This window comes from Pteropus alecto, unplaced genomic scaffold (genome assembly GCF_000325575.1).
Source record: "Pteropus alecto unplaced genomic scaffold, ASM32557v1 scaffold116, whole genome shotgun sequence".
NCBI lineage: Eukaryota > Metazoa > Chordata > Mammalia > Chiroptera > Pteropodidae > Pteropus > Pteropus alecto.
In genome coordinates this window covers 1,541,474-1,547,986 of record NW_006439189.1, presented here as the reverse complement: position 1 = coordinate 1,547,986, position 6,513 = coordinate 1,541,474, and the positions used below count along the sequence as shown (strand labels likewise).

At 33.4% G+C, this 6,513-nt stretch overlaps 1 pseudogene; it reads left to right on the top strand.

Annotated features, from left to right (window-relative positions):
- The first annotated feature begins 5,085 nt into the window (after positions 1-5,085).
- LOC112483236 lies at positions 5,086-5,202 on the top strand (annotated as a pseudogene).
- The last annotated feature ends 1,311 nt before the right edge of the window (positions 5,203-6,513 follow it).

The following is a 6,513-nucleotide window of genomic DNA, read 5'->3' as shown; positions in this document are numbered from 1 at the left end:
AAACAATAGTAAAGTGATCTGATTTCAGGTAACCCCAGGAAAATTTTGACAAAATAAGGTCTTGCAAAATAATTGATTTTACCAACCAGTTTGGTAAACCCTAACAGAGGGACCCTTAACTGTGAGGATGACCTTGAAAATTTATGAACCTTCTCTGAAAATCTTCATAAGAGATCAATAGCCCACTAAAATACTATAGACAGTGATAACCTTGGATCAGTTTATCTTTTTGAGGTCCATTGAACTCTAAGATTCTATGGTTGTAATCTATGCTTGATATCACAGATTCTAGGATAAACCTCCATTCAGCTTCTGATCTCGTTTTTGGTATCCCATTTAGGAAAGTGAACTAAAGTAAGCAGTCTTTGGGCTAATTTGGAAATAATGAGTCCTCTTTACATCACTGGTGATGGAGGAAAGAACTGTGTTATATTAAGGTTTTACTGTCCGTAGGTATTTTTGAAGCTATGATTCAACTCAGGATTTATCATTTCCTGTTGTAATGAGTTATGTTATGATATTGATATTTTGATAAAATTGATTTGATATTAAGAAAAGCTCATCTGATGTTGTCTTTATAACCATTTTCCTCCAAGTGGTTCATTTTTTTCTCTTTTTTCACTTCAATCTTCTAATTTTCTGACCTCTTTACTATGTTTAAAAATAAACTTAAAAAATTAATACATTATTTTTAGAACTATTTTAGGCTTACAGAAAAATTAAGCAAATAGTACAAAAATTTGCCATATCCTCCATGCATAGAGTTTTCCCTATTATTAACATCTTGCATTATTATGATGGTACATTTGTTACAATTAATGAACCCATATTGAGTTACCATTACTAACCAAAGTGCATAGTTTATTCACATTTCCTTGGTTTTTACCTGATGTCCTTTTCCTGTTCCAGGATCCCATCCAGGTTACGATATTAAACTTAGTTGTCATGCCTCCCTAGGCTCCTCTTGGCTGTGACCATTACTTAGACTCCTTGTTTTTGATGACTTTTGAGGAGTGCAGGTCAGATATTTTATAGAAAGACCTCCATTGGGACATGTCTTATGTTTTTCTCATGATTAGATTGGGTTTTCGGGAAAAAGACCACAGAGTCAAATAAAATATTATTTTCCTCACAAAATATCAGAGTACATCTAATTAACATGACTTTTCATTGTTAATATTGGCCTTGGATCACCTGACCAAGATAGTGTTTGATAGGTTTCTCCACTTTAAAGTTACCTACCTCCTTTCTATACTGTACTCTTTAGAAAGAAGTCATTATGTACAATACATACTTAATGAGGAGGAGTTAGACTAGACCTTCTTGAAGGTAGAATATCTACATAAATTATTTGGAATATTGCACAGGATATTTTCCTCTTCTCCCCTATTCATTTATTTGTTCAATCATTCATTTCTATCAGTATGTACTCAAAGATATTTTATACTTTGTAACCTGATCAGGGTTGTAACCTGATACTACTTTATTTTGTTCCTCAGATTATTCCAACTGGCCATTAAGAGATATTTCACTTGGTTCTTGTGTCTGCTTTACCTACCCACATCAATGTAGGGCTTTTTACTGTTGTTGTTTTAGCATTTACTTACTTTTTGGAAAAACAAGATTATCCTGTTTTTTACTCCGTTTCATTTTGTATATTCAAGTCTTTGTTTTTAATCTCAGTGATCTTTATAGAAGCTTCTAGGAGATCACAGATGACCAGAAAAAGCTGATTAATGGGGTAGAAAAGTAGGGTGACCTCATGGCTTTACTAATTTGTCATATGTGACTTTAGATTCTAACCAACAGGAATTCTTTTTTGTGTTTTATATCGATTTCCCCCAAATTTTAACTGTTTTCTATACTAGAAAACCAGAGTAGTGATGATGTTCATAAATTTGCAAAGCTTTTAGTGAGTTTTACATTCACTGAATTAACCTTAGTCTTTAGAAAGTAGCTGGTACCTATGAAAAGTTATATTCATTCCTTTGTCCATTGCATTATTCACAATAGCTAAGACATGGAAACAACTTAAATGTCCATGGCTGGATGGCTAAAGAAATTGTGGTAGGTATACACAATAAAATATTATTCAGTCATAAAAAAATGAATGAAATCTTGCCATTTCTGACAATGTGGATGGATCTTGAGAGCATTATGCTTAGTGAAAAAAAAATCAGACAAAGCCAAATACTATATAATTTCTCATATATGTGGAATCTAAAAAATCCCCTCAAGACCCAAGGTCATAAATACAGAGAACAGATTAGTGGTTGCAAGAGCTAGGGGGTGGAGGTGGGAGAAATGTGTGAACTGGGTTTTTTATATTTGGGGTTTCAAAAATAATAAAGGGTATGAATAAATTTTAAAAAGTAGCTGCTCTGTTTGTGATTAAATATAGACACTAGTTATAATTAATGTGTTGGAAGATAAAACTTTTCTATATAAGTATTGTAAATATTATTTATTACTTAAATAATTTAAAAAGTTATATAGATTATATCTGAATACTAACTTAATGGAAGACAATGGACATTGAATATGATAAATAAGATAATTTTAATAAAAATATCTTATCAGTTTATATACACTGGCTATGTATAAAGACATTGTCACTTACACATAAGTGACATTAGAGGTGGTCATGATACTACGATATTCTCTCATAAAGTCTGTCAACATTTTCATTATAAACCTGCTTTTCAAGGGCATATGACATCTCTAAAATTTCATTTGGGTCTACGGCCATTCCACCCCTGAACAAGCCTAATCCCGTCTTATCTCGGAAGCTAAGCAGGGCCAGGCTGGTTAGTACTTGGATGGGAGACCACCTAGGAAGACCAAGTACTGTAGGCATAAGAAAGATAAAAAATAAGGAATTGTAAGCTGACAAGGTCCTTGCTATCTGTGAGGTCAACCAAGGGTTGCCTCCTAAAATAAAAATTAAGAAAAAAAAACAAACAAAAAAAACGATTTAGTGTAGGTATGGTTTGGTACCCAGCAAAGTCTAACTGAAATATACTGCTGTGGAGGTTTTCTTTTAAACTTGCCAAAGACAATTGGAGACTGTGAAAGTTTCTTTTGAAAATCTAATCAAAATCATTGTTCTTGCTTTGACTTTCTTCCTGTGTCTTGATAAATGGTTTTTCCCTCTTCTGAGAATGATGACTGTTGAATGAAAACATGACATTAAATTCTCTGAGTTTTATGGTTGGTGTATAATATCATAACACTTTGATTCTATGGCGAGGGCTTCCAGCAGAGAATATATTTTCTAAATGTCAGTAAGTGTTTCGTCTTTTTTTTAATGGCCTATTAATATAGTCCCTATGAGTTGAGCTATACTTTGTTGATATACAAGAAATAACCAGTTAGAAATTATAAATATGAAAAAAGTTTATTGGCAATATTTAAAAATAAATATTTTCAAATTCTATGAACAATTTTAACAAGAAAAATGTAAGATCTATGTTTTCTTCAAAACTACCAAATGTCCTGGAGAAACAAAGTAAAATTTGAATAAAGGAAGAGATATGCAGTGGTTTTGGCTAAGATATCTGAATATTTAAAATATGTAAGTTTATCCAATTTAATTTCTTTGTAAGTTTATATGTATAGGAAATTGAAAATTAATTTATAAGTTCCATGTAAATTCAACAAGATTTCTGTTAACTTTTAAGGCAATGGTTCTAAAATTCATTTTAGAAGAATAAGCATATTTTAATAGTTAAATATGTTTTTAAAACATCAATAAGAGATATTAAAATGTACCACATAGTTATAATTACTAGTATGGTAAAGTTGAAAGAATGGAGAGGTGAATAAAATGAACCAGATGGTCTTGAAAAAATATTACTTTTACCATAAAAGAAACATTACAAACAATGGGGAAAAGAATCATTCAATAAATAATTCTTGCAAAATTGGCTAAGAGGTGGGAGAACTTACCATGAAATCTCAGGGTTGAGCCTCACTTCACACTGTATGCCTAAATAAATTTTTGAAACATTTAAAAGTAAATGTTCAAAACATTTAAAATAGAAACAAAAAATAATTGACTATTTAATTGATTTTATGATGAAAATAAATCACAGAAGAAAAGGATGATAGATTTAAATCTGTAACAACTAATATTTTTTTAAAAGCATCATTAGCAGAATGAAAAGGCAAATTATAAACATGGAAAATATACGCAGTACAAAATATATATGTAAAGCAAAGACCTAATATCTGTAATATATAAATATCTCTTATTAATCAATAAGAAAAGATGACCACCCTTATAAGAAAATGACAAAGATATGAATAGGAAATGAAAAGAAATGCACATGGACAATAAACATTTGGAAAATATAAATACAAATCAAAAGCAAATTTATTTTTCTGATCTTATTCACAGAGGTTAGAAATAAGTTCTTGTGAAGGTGCTGTGTGATAGGCACTCTCGCTGACTTCTAGAGGAGTGTAAATTAGTATAATCTTTCTGGAAAGCAAATGGCAATATGTACAAAGAGTCTTAAAAGCTATTAAGCTTTAACCCAGGTATCCTGTATCTAGAAAACAATCAAGAGAAAATAATCAGGATGTGTACAAATATATGTATGGACGATCGTTTTACTATTACTACTAATGGTGAAAGACTGGGAAAAATCTAAATGCTAACAAGATGGAAACATTAAAAACAGTATGGTACATTTATTATGATAGACGAATGTGCAGGAATTTACAACCATGTCGCAACACAATTTCAGTTGTCGTTTGAGTATGTAATTCTTTTCCCCTGCACATTTCATTCCTGAACCTAATCAAATTAAAATAAAAGATTGGTATTTGAATAAATGAAACATTAATTTCCAAAACTCTAGACAGTCACTATTCACTAGTTTCCATTTAAATCTTGGCTTGGATCAGGACTTTGCTCTTTTGTAGGTATCAGAGTACATTTGTGCCTTGCTTAGATAACCTAACTCTGAAAAGACCTCAGAAAGTTTGTCCCCAGATGTGGTTCCATAGTGTAGCGGCTAGCACGTCTGCTTTACACGCAGAAGGTCCTGAATTTGTGCCCCAGTGGAGCCACAGTCCATGGTCTATGGCCATGCCAAACCTGAGCAAGCCTGATGTCTGATCTCAAAAGCTAAGCAGGATCGGGCCTGGTTAGTACTTGGATGGGAGACCACCTAGGAAGACCAGGTGCTGTAGGCATAAATATTAATAATAATTAATTAATTAATTGTCCCAGTAAAGAACTCAGCTTCTACTCCCAAGTAGGCACATTAAAAGGTTGACCATTCACTTTCCCCAAACTCTCTTTATTGCTGGGTCACAGGACTCTCTCCTGGTTATTCACCCATATTTCAATTGTTCCTCTGATATCTCCCTAGTATGATGGTGGAGGTACTATGTACATCCCTCAAACAATCATCTGTCATTCAAGATGGCTCTGCTTTGTTTTAAGACACTCAATCCATCATAAAACAGATTCAGGAGCATGGAATTTGGGATCAGAAAGACACTAGCTCTGCTACCAGTTAGTGACTAGGTAAATGACCTCTCTGAGCCTTACTTGTTATAGTTTAAGAGATAAACTGTATATAAAACAGTTCATTGCCTGGTATGTAGTAGACAATTAAAATGGTTGCTATTGTTATTACTGTTATGTATTAGGGACTGCAGGAGACCAATAAATCTCAAAAGAAAATACTGATGTTTTTAGGAAAAGGTTGTTTCTATTATCCCTAACAGCTGATGCTACTAGAAGGTCAGAATATCAGCTAAGCTGCCATTCTAAGAACTTAAGATATAAAGGAAAGAAGTAATTCTCAGTCAGAAAATGCTTCTTAAGCAAGTGGCACTTAGAGATCATGCTTCATCACCTCTACATTTCCAGCACCTAGCAGTTTCCCACAGGTGGTAGTGCTCAATAAAGTTTTGTGGAATAGATGGCTGGCTGGCAGGCTGGCTGAGGTGTGACAAATCAAAGCCTCTGGTAGCCAGGGCATAGTAAAGGAATCTAGTGCTTGTGTGTCTGAAGAAGAGAGGACATAATTATGGGCAAAGAGAATGGGTGAGACAAAGGGAGATGGAAGGGTATAAAAAGATACCTCCCAACTCTTTGAGCTACAATCCTCCTGTCCTCTGTGTTGTTTTCGCACTCAACTAAACACAGCTGGGAACATATTGGAAGAAAATAAAACTCGTATGGTCTCACTGATGAACCTGAGAATCTCCTCACTTCCCACCCTCCTAGTGCAAATTAGTGACAAGATGACAAGGCAGAGACTACTCCAGGGAACTATTTTTGAAGTCCAGGGGAATCCAGAATCTGAGCTAGCAGAGCAATAGGACCATGGCCATAGTGACCTATTTTCTGAGCCTTAAATTGAGATACTTGGTCTGACCAAAAAAAATAATTTTTTCTAATGTGTGAATGTATTCACGGTAACAATCTCAAGACATTAGATAGATAGATAGATAGATAGATAGATAGATAGATAGATAGATAGACAGACAGAT